Source organism: Vombatus ursinus, unplaced genomic scaffold (genome assembly GCF_900497805.2).
Source record: "Vombatus ursinus unplaced genomic scaffold, bare-nosed wombat genome assembly UNPS02000580.1, whole genome shotgun sequence".
Classification (NCBI taxonomy): domain Eukaryota; kingdom Metazoa; phylum Chordata; class Mammalia; order Diprotodontia; family Vombatidae; genus Vombatus; species Vombatus ursinus.
The window spans coordinates 26314341-26332366 of NW_020940358.1; the positions used below are offsets into that span (position 1 = coordinate 26314341).

General features: G+C 37.5%; 1 protein-coding gene across 4 annotated transcripts in view; it reads right to left on the reverse strand.

The window, feature by feature from the left end:
- Nucleotides 1-17805, reverse strand: part of NCOA3 (nuclear receptor coactivator 3) — a 188490-nt gene extending 170685 nt beyond the window's left edge. For 2 of the 4 annotated variants that reach the window (XM_027851404.1, XM_027851386.1), the window contains exon 1: nucleotides 17728-17805. The gene's annotated coding sequence lies outside the window, so the exon portion shown is untranslated. Of the gene's footprint in view, nucleotides 1-17100; nucleotides 17220-17378; nucleotides 17433-17727 lie in introns of those variants that run through there. The other 2 variants (XM_027851387.1, XM_027851388.1) reach the window with 2 other exon arrangements.
- Nucleotides 17806-18026: the final 221 nt, after the last annotated feature.

Sequence of the window (18026 nt, forward strand, 5' to 3'; positions counted from 1 at the left end):
CCAAGAATGACCTCCTGAAACAAACTCCAAAATGAAAACTCCCAGGAATGTTAAAGCCAAAAACTAGAACTTACAGGTCAAAGAAAAAATACTGCAGCCAATTAGAAATAACTCAGCTACTAAGAAGCCACAGTCAGGATCAGAAACAATTCAGAACTCATGGCTATAAGGAAGAGAGAGTTTGGAGTATACAATATTCCAGAAGGCAAAGGTTACAGCATTATAGCCAAGAATAACTTACCTATCAAAACTGAACATATTCCTACAGAGGAAAACAATGGACCTTTAATGAAACATAGACAACTTCTAAGCATTCCTGATGAAAAGATCACTGCTGAGTAGAAATTCTGAAATACAAAGGAGTTAAGAAAACATAAAAAGCTAAATAGTAACGAGCAATGATAAAAAGCTAAACAAGAAGAAACAACTTATATTCTACCATGGAAAAAGGATATGTGTCCCCTCTAAACCCCATCATCTTCAGGGGATATAGAAGAACTCTAATTAGACAGAAGGCCTGGGAGTGGTTCTGTTACTCTTGATGACTTTAAGGGAAGAATAGAAAGAGAAAAGAAACTGAGGGAATACACTGAGGTAGGCAGGTGGAGGGGAAGAGCAAAGCAAGGTTAGGGGAAATTATCTCACATAATCAAGGTCCATAAGTAGAAGTCTATCCAAACAAAGAGGAAAGGGTTTGAGGGATGAAGAGAGGAAGGAGAATCTGATATTTAAACTTCACTCTCTTCAGAATGAGTCAAAAGAGGGAAGAACATAGACACACACACACAAGTTGGGTACAGAAATACAGTTCGTTCAACAGAGAAATAAGAGGGAGAGGGAAGAAGGGAAAAAAGGATAAATTAAGAGAGGGATGAGTCACAAGCAGAATAAAACTCTAAAGATGTACAAAAATATATCTCTTTTTGAGGTGGCAAAGAATTGCAGTGTGAAGGTGTACCTATCAATTGGGGAAATTGCTATGCTATATGGATATCATGGAACACTGCTGTGCTGTAAGAAATGATAAAGAGGATGGCTTCAGAGATACCTAGAGAGACTTGCAGAAATGCACTAATATAGAGTGAGGTGAACAGAACTAGAAGAACAATTTGTACAGTGACAATATTGTAGAGACAAACCACTCTGAAAGACTTAGGAACTATGATCAATGTAAATGACTAACTGTAATTTCTGAGGAGTAATAATTAAACATGCTACCAATCTCTTGATAGAAAAGTGAGAAACTTTAAATGTAGAATGAGACATACATGTGTATATATCTGTCTCTATGCTTGTAGATACTTTTTTTTATTAGAAATAGCCAATGAAAAAATTTGTTTTGCTTAGCACAGTGCCTACCACACTTTAAAAATGCTTATTGATTGACTATACAAGGATTTGCTTTTCTTTCATTCTCAATTGAGGGAAGATGGAATGGGAGGAGAGGGTAAGTTTTTGCTGATTTTTTAAAAATTTAATTTATAAATAGGCTTAATATGAACATATTAAGTAGAGCCCATATCAGATTGCAGATTGGAGAGGAAGTGAGAGAAGTTTAAAACTCAAAATCTTATGGAAGTGAATGTTGAAAACTAAAAATAAATTATTTTTAAAAAAAGGAGAAGTGTTGAAAACCCAAAAAAAATTTTAATTTATAAAAAGAAAAAAATAAAATGCCCAGTTGATAGATGAGAGTGTCTAGTTCAAGGAATAACAAGGAGGCCAGTGTTTCCGGATCAGAGAGCATATGAGTGAGGTTATAAGGAGAAAGAAAACTGGAAAGGTAGGAAGGGGTCAGGTTACAGAGGGCTTTAAAAGCCAAACAGAAGATTTCATATTTGATTCAGGAACAATAGGGGACCACAGGAGTTGATTGAATAGGAGGGTGACATGATCAAACTCATGCTTCAGAAAGCTCAATTTGGTAGATGAGTGGAAGATAGACTGGAGTGAAGAGAGGCTTGAAGCAGGGAGACCAACCAGGTGATAAGGGCCTGAACCAGGGTAATGTAAACATCAGAGCAGAGAAAGGCAGAAGTCATATACAAGAAATGAAAGATAGTAATGATAAGACCTGGCAACTGATTGGGAACGGAGAATAAGAGTAAGGAGTTGAAGATGACACCTGAGGGAGAGGAAGGATGATGGTACCCTCCACAGGAATAGGGAAGTTAAGAGGAGGGGAGGGTTGGGGAAAAGATGAGTTCAGTTTTAGATATGTTAAGCTTAATACGTCCATGGAATATCCATTATGAATTGTCCAAAAGGCATTTGGAGATAAGAGATTGGAAGTCAGCAGAGAGGTTAGGGTTGGACAAATAAATCTAAGCAGTATCTGCATAGAGATGATAATTGAAACCATGAGAATCAGAGATAGGCGAAGGGGATAAAACTATTCCTACTTGCTCATGGCATGGTGGTTGTTAGAAAATCTTGGGGAATAAGCAAAGTTATTGAGACAATAACTTTAAAGTGGCAACCCACAAAAATCAAAAGTATTTCTATATAATAAAATCCAAGAAGCAATAATAGAAAGGGAAACCTCATTCAAAATAACTACAAAATGCATAAAATATATAAGAATCAATCTACCAAAGGAAACAAAATTCTTGCATAGATTCAATTACAAAGAGCTCCTTAAAGAAATAAAAGCTAGCTGTGTGACTCTGGGCAAGTCACTTAACCCCAATTGCCTAACCAAAAAAAATAAATAAATAAAAGATAACATACATAGCTGGAGGAACAGTCAATGTTCATCGCTGAACCATGTCAATAATAACAAAAATTACAATGCTACCAAAGTTATTTTTACAATTGTAATGCCATGCCAATCAAACCATCAAAAGGATATTTTACAAAACTTGATCAAATAATACCAAAGGAAATAATGAAAAAAGGTGGAGATGGAGAGGGAATATATTTCCACACTTCGGATTATATTATTAAAGCGGCAGCCATCAAAACAATTTATTTGTTGAAAAATAGAGTAGATCAGTAAAACAGACTAAATAGGGAAAACCAGAAACAATGTAACTTAATAACTTAGTGTTCAATAAACCAGAAAACATAAATTACTAAGTAAAAAACTTCTCATCTCATAAAAACTGCCAGGAAAAAAAAAAAAGCAGGAAACAGTCTAACAAAAATTAGGCTTAGACCAACATCTAACAATATATTCCACAATAAATTCAAAATGAATGTGACCTTAATAGTAAGGATCGTGCCATTTAAAAAATTAGAATAGAAGCAATAATATAATTTTCATCACAGGAATAGATAGATGTTTTCTTAACAAAACAAAGGATACAAATAGATTACAAAAGAAAAAACAGATAACTTTGATTACATGAAACTAAAAGCTTCTGCACAAATAAATTTAATGCATCTAGGATAAGAAAGAAAGCAGGTTAGGAAAAAAACTTTATCAAATTTCTCAGATAAAGGAAACTAAGAGAATTAAGTATCCAAGATATATACAGAACAAATAGATATACAAAAGACCTAGTTACTCAAATGGCCAAAAGATATGAACAGTTATCCAAAAAAAAAAATGCAAACTATTAACAACCATATTAAATAATCCTCCAAATCACTAATAAGAGAAAATGCACATCAAACCAACGCTGAGGTTTCACCTCACCCTCAAAATTGGAAAGGATGACAAAAGAAGTGAATAGTAAATGTTGGAAGATACAGGCTCACTAGTAGCTTTTTGGTAAAGCTATGAAATAGTCCAATCATTCTGAAAAGCAATTTTGAACAATAGGAAGAAAAGGATTAAAATGTCCATATGCTTTAAACCCATAAATTCCACTGCTAACCCCAAAGAGGTCACTGATAAATGAAAGTTCCCATATACACCAAAATATTTATGCCCATAATTTTTGTAACAGAAAAGAATTGAAAACAAAGTACTGAATCTGCTTATTGACTAGACAATAACTAAACAAACTGTGGTATGTGAATGGAATGAAATAAGAAATGACAGAAGCGATGGCAAAGAATTGGAAATTGAGAGGATGCCCATCAATTGGGGAATGGCTGAACAAGTTACAGTATATGAATGTAATGGATACTATTGTGCTTTAAGAAATGATGAACAGGCTGACTTCAGAAAAATCTGGAAAGACTTATATGAACTGATGCTGAGTGAAGTGAGCAGAACCAAGAAAATGTTGTATACAATAACAGTCACATTGTGCGATGACTAATATTGATATACTTAACCCTTCTCAGCAATACAAGGATCTAAGACATCTCCAAAGGCCTCATGATGGAAAATGCTATCCACATCCAAAGAAAGAACTAGGGAGTCTGAATGCAGATTGAAGCATGCTATTTGCTATTTTTTTTTCTTCTGTTGTGTTTTGTTTCCTTTTTCTGGTAGTTCTTCCTATTGGTTCTAATTCTTACCTACAAGACCACTAATGTGAAAATATGTTTAATAGGAATATATACGTATAGCCTATATCAAATTGCACGCCATCTTGGGGAGGGAGGATGGAAGGGAAGGGAAGAAAAATTTAAAACTCAAAAGCTTATGAAAGTGATTGTTGATAATTCAAAATAAATTAATTAAAAATTAAAAAAAAAAGAAATGACAGAAGTACGGAAAGACACTATCTGATGCAAACTGAAGCAAGCAGAGACAAATGGGGGGAAAAGCATACATTGACTACAGTGTAGTCAGTAAAAACAACCACAAACTAATTTAAAAAGAATGTTGCAAAGTTACAAAGAACGAGCATGGCTCAAGATGTAAGACACCACTACCTTACTCTTTTGAAGAAATGACATGTACAAGTTTTCAGACTTTTTCAATGTACTGATCAGTTTTGCTGATTTCTTTTCTTTAAAAATATTATTTGTTATATGAGATGGCTCTCTGAGAGGGGGAGATACACTGGGAAAAATTTTGATGTGTGAAAAGATATCAGGCAGCTAGGTGGCACAGTGGATAGAGCTCCAGACTTGAAGTCAGGAGGACCTGAGTTCAAATCCAGCCTCAGACCAAACACTTGACACTTACTAGCTGTGTGACCCTGGGCAAGTCACTTAACCCCAATTGCCTCATCAAAAAAGCAAAAACAAACAAACAAAAAAAGATATCAATGATCATACTTGTTTGTGATATAATTTGTTTTTCTTTAGTCCTCAATGGAGTGGGGGTTAGGAGTGAAAGGGTGAGAAGATGGCTCTTTGCTGATTAAAGATGATAAAATATAATTTTTAAATAAATATATATTTATTTTAAAAAACTTTCATGAATTGAATCAAGTTGAATAAAACAAGAGCAAGAAAACAACACACAAATTGTCGTTCAGTCGTTTTTCTGTCTTCATGGCCCCATTTTGGGGTTTTCTTGGCAAAGATACTGCAGTGACTTGCCATTTTCTTCTCCAGATCATTTTACAGATGACAAAATTGAGGCAAAGAGGGTTATGTGACTTGCCCAACATCACATAGCTAGCATCTGAGGTCAAATCTGAACTCAGGAAGATAAGTCTTCCTGACTTTAAGCCTGGCATTCTATCCATCTAGCTGCCCTCATATACATTAATACAATAATGTTAAGTGCAAAGACTCCTCCCCACCCCCCCCAAAAAAGTGACTGCTGAACTTTATACATATATTAACCAATTTGATCTTCCTGATAGCCCCCTTGAGGGGGATAATGCCAGCATCATCTGCATTCTATATTTGGGAAACATGGTGCTCAGAAGTGACTTGCTAAAGGATACAATTCCAACACATGACAAAGCTAGAAGTTGATGTCTCCTAAGTCCGGTGATTTTTCGCAACTATAGCTTAATTATAATACCAGATTAAGTAATATTTTTGGTCTCCACAACATAACAGGATTGTTGTAGAAATAGCCACTAAAATATTGATATTTTGACAACTAAGATGTCTAAAATCATATTTTTAATAATTTTAAAATTTCACTATCATCTGTGTAGCCAACCAGTCCAGAGATCAAATTATACAATAGGAAACATAAATTTACCTACAGTTTGCTAAAAATCTGGCCAGATGTCATTTTACCACTGATAGAATAGCCTCAAATTCCACTCAAGAGTGCAACTGCTTGACCGAAATAACAGCAGCATAAGCATGCCTGCATGTTATTAAAGGAAATAGTGGAAAATTTCACAGGCTGACATCCAGAACGTCTGCGGTTCTTTTTCATATTTCTTTCTTCCTGCAAAGCCGTTATTAGAACAGGACCAATTTTTTCATTTTAAGCTTGGAAATTTCCACTGTGTGTGTGTGCGTGTGTGTGTGTGTGTTTTTTTAACCAAGTCTTTAAAAATGTAAGCTGCAACAAATTTTGTGATTCTGGCATAATAAAATCAAGCATTAAGGCAACAAATAAATAAAAGTATACCTATAATCAAGAATGTGAGGAGTCAGAGTAAAGTTTGGGAGTTTTTTCTTGGTTTATTTGGAGATGATTCATCTTAAGTAAGTAGAGAAAGTAGCCAGAGAGGTATTTAGACTATTTGAGAATTAATCATTTAATTAAGGTTCCAGATATGAAAAACATTGCATAATGGACTTCAGTTTCTTTTTAGGGTACAGTGTAGCCATTCAAAATGTACATATTAGTATAACAGCTACAAGAAAAAAACATAAAAAGGGAGATTATACAATATAATATTGTGATGAAAGAGTAAATTCTATAATAATGAAAGTGAATTACAATGCTATGCTTATTCAATCTGAAGTCAAGAGAAGATACTTATGAACATTTCACACGTAAGATTTAATATGCTGGATGGTAAAGTTCTATATGCTTTTCATTAAGATTAGACCAAACAAATGATATTGGTTAATTTTTGCTCTTCATTTATACGAATATATGAGAAACCAGATAAGGACTTATTGATCCCTTTTTATTAAAGGGATAAAAAGAAGGGAAGTTCCAGACCATGAATTTTTATTTTAAAAACAAAGACTTTAAACAAGCCTAAATAGTTCAATATCAATGATCTATCCATAGAGGGTTGAGGGCAGGGGAAGAGGGAAATATCAACGCCAAAATACAAACCATTTCCAGACTCTCAAAATCTTTAAGAGAATTTTTTTTACTATTTTTTTATTGTCTTAATAGTTCCTTTAAAATTACACTCCAAATTCAGTTGACAGCAAAAAGAATTTACTTACATAGAGTCTCAAAACATAAAATGCCTCACAACTGGTAGAGCTGTGAAGTAGATTGGCTGTTCTGGATTTCAATTTGAAATTACATAAGAAAAGTAACTGCCCATACTCTGACCCAGCAATTCCACCTATAGACATGTACCCCCAAAAAAGCCAAAAATAGAAACTAAGGCCTAGTATATAACAAAATATTCATAGCATTCTTTGTGGAAGCAAAGAACTCAAAGTAAACTGCCATTTATTGTGGAATGACTGAAAAAAGAGTATATTAATATCATGCTATTAATGCAGCAAGAAATGAAAAACAAGAAATTCAAAGAAGCACAGAAAATGTGTGTAAACTGATACAGAGTAAAATAAGCAGAACCAAGAGAATTTGACTACAGCCATGTAAACAAAAAAGATTATTTCAAAAGGTGAACTCTTAAGTAAGGCAGAAAAACTAGTATTAGAGAAAAAAAAAAACATACCTCTTTCCTGAACAAAGCTGGATAAAGTCTCACAACCCTGCTGACTAAGTACATCACACATACATGTTCTCCAACCTCAACAGGGCCCTTGCTGCAGCAGTCCTTCTATTCCACCCTAATTGATTCCCCTATCTCACACTCCTTAGAAAGTATTTGATACCCTCCCTTCTGTCTTGTAGCTCCAAAAACCATCTCCTTCCCAGCCTCTGTCAGCTGACAACCCTGCCTATTTACTTTAGTTGAGGTCATCCAACATGACTTCCTTCTTCTTCCATTCTCTTCATCTCAGAACTCTGACAGTATTTCTTACTCTCTTCTCCTTTCCTCCAGTCTAGACTGACAAGTGACCTCTCTCCTTGTCAAAGCAAACCCTTCCAGATGAACACGTGATCCTATTCCCATCTATCTTGTCCAGCAGATTTCATCCTTAATCATTCCCTTAGCTGCTCAAATCTTCGACCTCTATTGGTTCCATCCTTTGGGAGACTGCCAGTTCCCTGTTACTGAAGGTCTTCAAGATGAAACAAATGGCCATTTGACAGGGCTACTGGAGGCTATTGTAAGGATTCTTGCATATGACAGGAAGCTAGAATTGACCTCTATAGTTGCTTCTCCAAGTCTGAGTTCCATAATCCTAAATTTTGATTTGGAGGTAAGAAGTCATGAACATGGGGCTCTGTCTAACCCTGGGGGGAGGGGGGGTGCTACTGGAAAAAAGCAGAAGTAAACAGGGCATAAGGGGATCTGACAGGCAGGAATGCCCTTGAAGACATATGGCATCCTGAAGGAAGGGATAAGGGAAGGAAAGGAGTAGTGGAGAGACACATCATGCCTCCTGAACAACTGGGTTTAAATGACTTGCCCAGGTTCACATACCTAGTAAGTATTTGAAGCCAAATTTGAACTCAGGTCTTCCTGACTTCAGGGCTGTTGCTCTATCCACCACACTACTTAACTGCTCCTTAAACTGGGGCAAACAGAGTTAAAGTAACTTGCTCAGGGTCATAAAGCTAGTAAATGTCTAAGGCCAGATATGAACTCAAAAAGATGAGTCTTCCTGACTCCAGGTTCTGCATTCTATCCACTGTGCCACCTAGCTGCCCTCTCTCCTGGTGTGTTTCTCCTCTATGATGACTACTCAATCTCCTAGTTCATCATCCATATCATCTGAGTGAGCTCATCAGGTTCTGTGGGTTTAACTATCATCTTTATGCAGATAATTACCACCTCTATATATTCTGTCCCAGTCTCTCCCTTGAGCTCTATTTCCACATCACCAACTGCCCAATGGACATTTCAAGCTGTATATCCTTGATATCTCAAACATGTCTAAAGTGTCTAAAATTTGAATTCCATTATCATTCCCTCTAAAAACCCTCAACTCTTCCAAACTTCTCTATTTCTCTCACAGGCATCACCATCTTTCCAATACCTCAGGCTGGTAATCTCAGAGCCTAAACTCAGTTTCCCTCATCTCGTATATCAAATCAGCTATCAAATCTCAACATTTATATCTATACAATATCTCTCCATCAGACCCCTTTTTCTACATTCATTTAACCACCAACCACAACACTAGTTCAGGTATTTGTGACCTCTCTTGACTATTACAATAGCCTCAGTCTTCCTGACTCAGGTCTCTCCCCATATCAATCCACCCACCACTCAACTTTCAGTGATTTTTCTAAAGCACAGCAGGGTCAACCTCTGACCCCAAACTCCAATGGTTCCCCATTACCTCCAGGATCAAATATAAATTCCTGTTTGATATTTAAAACTCATTACCTGGATCCATCCTATCTTTCCAATCTTCTTACCCTTTACCTCCATGCATTCTATGATCCAGACACACTGGCCTTCTTCATACTCCTCACACAGGAGGCTCCATCTTCTCTCTCTGTTCATGTTTTTTGCATAGATCCTGATGCCCAGAATGCTTCCATCCTTACCTACAACTCTTAGTTTCCTAGGCTTCCTTCAAAACTCAATTAGCCTCCACCACTCTCCTAATCTCCAGATTCACATCTTCAACTGCTTCCCATGGACCTCCCATATACAGACATCTTAAATATGACATGTTCAAAACACTACATTAACTTTTGCCAAAAAACACTCCCCACTTCTAAACTTCCCTATTACAGTTGAGGGCACTATCATCCTCCCCCATCACAGAGGCTCACAACCAAGGTGTCATCCTCAACTTCTAACTCGGTCTCATTCTTCTCTCCACACCCCCAATATTCAATATGCTGCCAAAGTCTATCCATTCTACCATCATAACATCTTTTGCATATGATCCCTTTTATCCTCTTTTGCTGCCACCACCACAGTATAGGTCCTTATGACCTCAGTCTTAGACTACTGCAATAGCCTGCTGGTTGGTTTTCCTGGCTCATCTATCCCCACTCCATTCCATCCTTCAATCAGCTATCTAATTAATCTTCCTAAAATGCAGGTCTGACCATGTTACCCTTCCTATTCAAACTCCAATGACTCCTTATCACTTCTAGCCATAGAAGTGATAAAACCCTCTGTCTGGCTTTAAAGCCCTCCATAACCTGGCCCCTTTCTACCTTTCTAGTCTTCTTACTCTTTATACTTCCCTCCCTACCCCACCTATTCTGTGATCCAGTGACACTGCCCTCCTAGCTGCTGCTTGAACTAGATATTCCATCTCTCCAGTCTCCAGACATTTTTCCCTAGCTATCCTCCATGCCTGGAATACTCTCTCCCCTCTCCACCTCTTGGCTTCCCTGGCTTCCTCTAAGTCCCCCCTAACATCCCACCTTCTGTAAGAAGCCTTTCTGGATCCCCCTTAATGCTACTCCCTTCCCTAGATTGATTAATTCCAATTTATCCTGTACATAGCCTGTTAGTACACAGATGTCTTCATTTTGTTTCTCTCATTAGACTGTGAGTTCAGAATATGGAGTTTTTTGTGCCATTCTTTGCCTCTCCATCATTTAGCACAGTGTGTGGCTCATAGCTAGTGTTTAATAAATTCTTCTTGACTGACTGAGAACCCAACTTTTTCTTCTAACCATCTATAGCGTTAACACATCTGTATCATTCAGCAAAAAATAATTTATATTACTCACATGGCACTAATATACTCCTTTAAAATGTTATGTCACCTAACACAAGACTTTGTGATCTACAAGTTGAAAGAGCTCTTTCTGTCCTCAAATTACACTGTGGTTATTTAAATGTATTTTCATACACATACATACACACACGCACACACACACACACACACACACGCACAGGCTAAGGCCTGTTACTCCTGGTAAACTTTACTCCTGGTAAAATTATTAGTGTAACTAACATCCTACCACTCTATATCATATGAAGATGACACACCTGAGCTACCCCACACCCCCAGTGGAAAGGACATGTGTCTGAGTTGTTTTCCCCATTAATGACTACCCATTTCCCCAAACCCATCCAGACACACTTGCTCAAACATTCAACCCTGGTACTACATAGGGTTAGGTTAAGGTTAAGGTTTGGCCTTAAAACAAAATGAAGGTGTCCCGCCAGTCCTCTCCCTTGTAGGGTTTAGCAAACTTAATCAGAGACAGAAAAAGTAAAGGAATTAAATATGGTTTTCAATTAAAAAAAAGTTTCTGAATTTTGTGAATCATTTTCAAATAAAATTCTTAAAATGCGATCTATAAAACAAATTCTTCTTTCATACAATAAATGGGAATAATTCACTTTAATGAATAATTCTAACAATGACAACAAATTTACTATTAATTTTTAAAGGATATATTGCTCTGATTTTTCTTGGACCAAAAACATGAGAACAGAAATATACTAGGTATGTAAAAGTCAATTACAAACAGCACTTTTAAGGGTTAATTCACAGGCTATCTTGTCACCAAACTTTTTTATGCTGAATCAGCATGGGAACTAGCAAAGAGTATCTCCCCATTGTCTAGTGTAAACAGCTTAGCTCACTCCCTATTTGGCTAATAAGAGTACAACAAAAGGCACCATACCCATAGGTCCTCTTAGGTACAAACTATTTTAAAGTTAGAAGCGCCTTAGAGGCCCTCGTATTTTACAATCGGGAAACATAAGGTCCTAAGAAGTGATCTGTCCAAAGCCACACAACAACCAGGAACAGAGCCAGAACCAAGACCTAAGCTAATTCTGTTTTCACTATACCTTCAGTTACCTGCATCACAACCCCCTATGGAAGTTATGATCTTCATTTAACCAGTAGAGACCAGAGCAAAATGATTCATCCAAAGCTAACAAGTTTTTCCAGACTTTTTACTAAAAGATTTGCATGGATATAAGACGAAGTTTTGAAAGTACTAAAAGATAAGAAAAAGAAGCCAGTTTATCACATTTGTACACATATACTGTATATAATCATTTGTTTTGAAATGAAAGCAGCTTATAAAGATTATGCTCTTTCCATGAATGAAAATTTTAATTATTCAAAATGTCAACTGTATGAAATTTAAACTACTGTTTATTAAACAAGTTTTTCCACTACACTCAAAGCAAAAATTAAGTTTTATTTCAGTTAAGAGTTTTAAAAAATATTTGCTCAGTACTTTCTCTTTTTTTGCTAAAATTTCTTTTTTCATCCTCACTTCTCTCCCTCTTTGTTCTAATGTTCTCAAATGCATGAGATGGAGGAACAATACCACAATACAACTGCAGGCTTCCTGCCTACTGCTTAGCCATTATTCTTCAAGACTTGAGAACTTTCAAAACAGTCTTGGGCTGCTTTGAAATTCCCTCTTTCAGATTTTCCCTCCTTCATGGAACATCTATTTAAAAGAATGACTTCTAAAATAGCCTGTCAAAATGCTGTGTCCAATCACAATTGCCAAGGCAAACTAAAAATGCCAACCTTAAAGATGGAGGCCTTCATCCTAAAGTAGGGAGTCCAGAAGAAAGAATAACTTACAGCTATCCAAGCAGGGGAACAGTATTTTTCTCATCTGCTTAATTTAAATAAAGGAAGTTTGTGAAATGCCTTTATAGTCAAGTTATGCAAATTGCCAGTACTTCTATTTTTACATATGACCTTACTAAGATCTAAGGGGATAAAGTCTCAAACTATACAGAGCTACAATAGGAAATGTAAAACTATATATTTTATTATTACTTTTTAAATAAATGTTAGCTTTATGACAAGCCTCTTCACAAATAACAAGGCCAAGGGGGATCTCTAAATGGGTCAAAAATAAGAAACCAGAAGTAAATGCAAAGTCCTCAGGATGGTTCCCCATAGCTCTAAAGTGGTGGTTTAAATCACAGTTGTTAATAAACTTACTGGCAACAAAGTTAAAACAATAGGTTAAACAAGGAACTAAAAGAACTAAGCAGTAAGGATAAAGAACTGTTGGCCCAGCATAGTAGGACCCCAGGCCATTCAAAAGGCCAGAGCATTTTTTTTTTTAACACAGAAGAGGTAAAATCTCACTGCCAACTCAACTATTTCAAATCTATTTAAAATACCATTTTAAAAATCTCAGTATTTTGTAACAAAAAGATTTCAACCATTAACCTACTTATGTCAAGTAATATTAAAATAAAGTCAAACAACAAAATTATTTGGATAGAGCCTTGAACTTTGTTATAATGAGGATTTGACCTGTATTCTCAGTTTTCAATTACCCATTTGAGATTTGAACTAATTGAGGATTACCCTCAAATCTAAGCATTTTCATCTACCCATTCAACAACCCAGTGCTTCTACTCAATACTAGCAGTAGTAAAACCCAGGGGAAGAGTAGATTATACATTGTTTTGTATTATCCAGCTTAATGTTGCCTCACCTTCATTAATATGGGTAATCAAAAGTTAACTTTAGGAGTTCTGGGAATATATTCTAAGTGTTTCCAAAGACTAGGGCTTCAAAATACTCATCTAAAGTCTCTAAGCAATGAAAATTAAGTATTTCATAATGTAGACACTAGTGAATACCATTAGAGATCACAGATAATGTTAGCTTAATTCCTTCACATCCTTTCCATAAAGGCCTTCCAAAATACCTGGTTCAAACCTCAGTGAGGTAATAAAGCAAATATCATGAACCATTTTACAGAAGAGAACACTGAGACTTGGAAAAACTGTGACCAGCCCAAAATCACACAGTTATTGTCTTCTCTAATTTTAGGGAGGAGGAGAAGGCTTTTTTAAGGAGTAACATGGAACATCAAGGTGCAAGATGGGAGGAAAAGTTACATAGATATGATAGAAGCAATTAGAAGTTTTGCATAGAGTTTAATTTTGTTTTTAGGTAAAACCTGCTTGCCAGTCAGCTCATCACACTACTTCTTTTGCCTCTAGGCTACAAAGTTGGCACTACTGAGAAAAAAACAAATCTTTATTATTGGCCCATCATAAACTGTCCTAGGCAGGAAGATAGATATGGAACTGAGTTAGTGCTGAGAAGATCAAATAGGGTCACAACTCTCAATTATCTGGAATCAAATTATCTAGTTTTTGTGGATAAACCAGCCTCTTAGCCATTGCCTGTTCTCTCCACTCCTGCTGGGAATCTTTTGGTCCTTTCACTGCTCATTTAACATCTCCACCAGAAAAAGAGAAAGGAGAATAAATTAAAGTCAATTCTATCATGTTAGTGGATTGAAATTAAAGTTAGATTAAGAATCCCATTTATTGAAAATTTAAGGAAGAACTTCTAGGAGAGAATTATGTTAAATAAAAAAGTCATCAATTACTCCCAGAAAGACAATGAGCCACAGTAACAACTATAGAAAAAAAATTTACAATAAACAATACTAGACCAATCACAAGATTGCTCCTTAACTCTAAGAATGACAAGCAAAATTAATATAAATTAGCTTTTGAAGATAAAATGCAATGATTTTTAAAACCATTTTATAAAATAGAAAATGAGCAAACTTCCAAAGTTCAATACAACTTTCCCCTCTCCTGAGAATCAGGACTGTTACTTGTAGCTTTTTCTTTCCTCTATCGCACTCTAACAGAGGAAGAAAAAAAAAAAAGAATCATTCATACTCGAGTCCTCTCTGCTCAAAACACTAGACCTTTTAGTATCACAGAAAACAGAGGAAACATTGGATAGTACACTACAAAAGTAAGTTCAAACTAAAAACAGGTAACAGTAGACCTAATGTTAAGGCCTATTAAGTCTTGAGTGCACTTTCAATCTGTTCAACAACTCTTGCTTTTCCAGTCCTAGGCAGTTTATTAACAAACTAACAATTGTATTAAATTGTAGTAGTTTTGCCATGTAGACAGACAGCCATTGGAAGCTATCTTTAGTTTAAATTTGCAACAAACTAAAAGTTCTCAAAACGATTGTAAATGCTCTGGGCAAAGTCTAAAATCATCCAGTCCTAACAGTATTGGAAATACTAAATAAAGGCATTACTTTCACAACCAATTATGGTCAAGTGGATAGAGTTTTTATGTTGCCCTATTGCCCAGGCTAAAAATTAACAAGTGAAGAGATCCTCTTAAAAGATTTATCCAAAATGTAATGGTCATAAATCAAAGGGAAAAGATTCTACAAACAGATGGATAAATTTTTAAACCCTTTCTTTACAATAACCAAAGTTCTTGACATCTCACCCTGCAGGTAAGCCTATTTCAAATCTTTAATTAAATATACACCGGGTTAAAGCAAGGGGAGCCTTTGTAAATAACCATTTTAGCAGTTAACTTTTGCATCAAAACATCACCTAAGAGAAAGTGATCAACATCACACTCCTTATGTAAACTCAAATCTATCTGTGGGGGGTTTTTGGGGGGAGGTTTGAATGAGATTTGGGGTTTTTTCTCGGGAGGGGTGGAGGAAGAACATGAAAGAATACTGTCATGTCCTACACAGAAACACAACTCAGGAAAACCATTCTTGATATACTCATTTCCAAACTACTGGGAAATAATATCATATAATTTTTGTTTATATAAGCATGTTTTATGCCCTTCCAAGTTCTATTCATTGTGATAAACTCGTTGAAAATGAAATTCTAATATGTATCAGATTTATAATGCAACAGTTTCAGAATTTGAAATACACAAAAAAGGAGGAGGTTCCTGTATCAGAACTCAGCAGTCCACAGATACAAAATTATATTTTTCTCCAACGACTGCATTTTCAAAGATTGTAGTTAAGGAATGCTTGAGACAAGTATTTCCTAACCTACCTATTCCAGAAATCTTATTTGTATTCTACAATCTTAACCTCCTTCCTATCTTGTGCTCTGCTGAGTAGGAAGTTGTATTAATTTTTTATATGATTATAGTCAAGTAATTCACTTCTCCCATCAACATAACACAAAATATTTGATCAGTTAGGATCAGGGCAACCCAGATTACTGCTCATTTAAATGCAGGACCTGAAGCAGCCGGCAGTGTCAGGGAGAGTATAGTGTTCAATATCATTTTACATGTTACCAACAGAGGGTTCATCTTACACACAAACAATGGGCACTGGCAGGGTGTCTTCACCCTCCTGAAGCCCCACAAATGTTATTTCTTCATAAAATGATTAAGATTAGAAGAGGTGTGTAATATTCAGAAGCTCTTTTGTAGCTTAACTGCCAATTTCAGGTTAAAAAATCATTCAAAATGCAAGATTCCTAATTATGTTTTTTCCCTCTTCATTTCATTTTTCTTCACTACCTACATATTGAACATGATGTGCATAGAAAGATTTTAAACGAGCAGCTCAATATAATAGATTAAATATTTCCAAAGCCAACAAACTGTCCAAAAACTTACAGGATTTTTTTTAACAGAATATGTTATGTGTCTGTGTATACGTTGCAAGGATGGTTTCTTAAAAATGGACGATTTCTTCAAAAATTATTCTCTAACCTAATGAAGTGCTTCAATGAACACTTAAACCTTTGCAGTAAGTATTCGGTGTAGTATTCTAAGCTGGGCATTTATTTCTCTTAATGAAAGAGAGACTCGAGAATCTTGCTCAATACTACCACTGCCCTCATCTCATTCAACTCCTTTTGAAACCAATGCATCGAGACAGCTGGTATTTTGCCTTTCCATTTTCCTACAGTACGAGGTTAGTCACAAAAACAGGTTGGTTTGAAGTGCAGCTCAAAAATGCAAAATAATTCCCCACAGAAGAGGGGGAAGAGAGAGAGAATGCGAGAGAGAGGGTTTAAAGAAGGAAAGAATCCCTGGGTAACTTCATGAGTATTCTATCACAAACTCAATACTTTTCCTTTTTTTCCCCACCCTCCTCATCTTGAACAACTTCGTCACTCTACAACGTCTTCTATAATGGACTAGAAACAGTGACTTGAAAGACCACACTTTAGGAATATAGGTAAACGAAAGGAGCCCCAGTGTGTTTAATCATTAAAATAAAACTTTTAACCTTTGTGAGCCCGAGAAAATGGGAGAATTATGGCCAAAGCCCAAATTTAACTCGGACTTATCTGGCCGCTTCTTTCCCTTTCCTTGTTGGCCAGGGACCCACCTTTCTGGTGATGACTTGATGGGCAGAAAATTGTAGTATGGGCCACTTGGGCGCAAAATTGTCCTTTTTTGGGGGGGAGGCTACGGCACAGGAGCCCCAACAGGTTTGCTGGGGTTTTCGTCGCCTTCCTCTACGGGGCAACTGCTGCTTTCTAAGTGGCCAAAGCTGGGAAAGGCAGGGGCAAAATAAACTTTGGGGCGAAGGAGGGAGAGCCCCCAGTGCGCCCCGCGCCCCCTCGCGCCGCTCCCGGACGCCCCCGGCCCGCGACAGCCCCGTACCTCGGCTCCCGCCCGTCCGTGCGTCCGACTGTCCGCCCGTCGGCGCCTCAGTTCCTCCGCCCGGCCGCGGTCCGGCCGCCTCAGTCGCCCCGGCAGCGCGGGCGCGCCCCCCCACCACACGCAGACACACACAGACACACACACGGCACACACACCATACACGACCCCCCTCCCTGCCGAGGCTCGGGGCGCTCCGAGGGGCGAGGAAGCGGGGACGCCAGCGGCGGGGCTCGCCCTCCTCCTCCTCCTCCTCCTCCTTGTCCTCCTCCTCCTCCTCCCTCAACCCTTCGCCCCCGCCCCGTTTTCCGTCGCCGCCTCCTCCTCCTCCTCCTCCTTTATCTCCACTCACCGCCCGCCGCCATCTTCCTCGCTGGTCGGATTTAAATAGAAAACTCGCTCCCCGAGCGCCTCCAGCACCACCGAGGAATAGGGGGCTGAAGCTGGTGCTCCGGACGCAGCGCGGGGACCGCTGGGAGATGTAGTCCCCAGGCCCCGCCCCGCACTACAGATCCCAGAGGGCCCTGCACCCAGGGAGCCAGCCTTGAGGTCCTTTTAGCCCAGGGTTGCCTTTTCCAAGGCATCCCTGCGTGGGCTTGGAGATCAGAGGAGGTCACAGCTGGAAGGATCATGGGATCATAGGATGTGGAA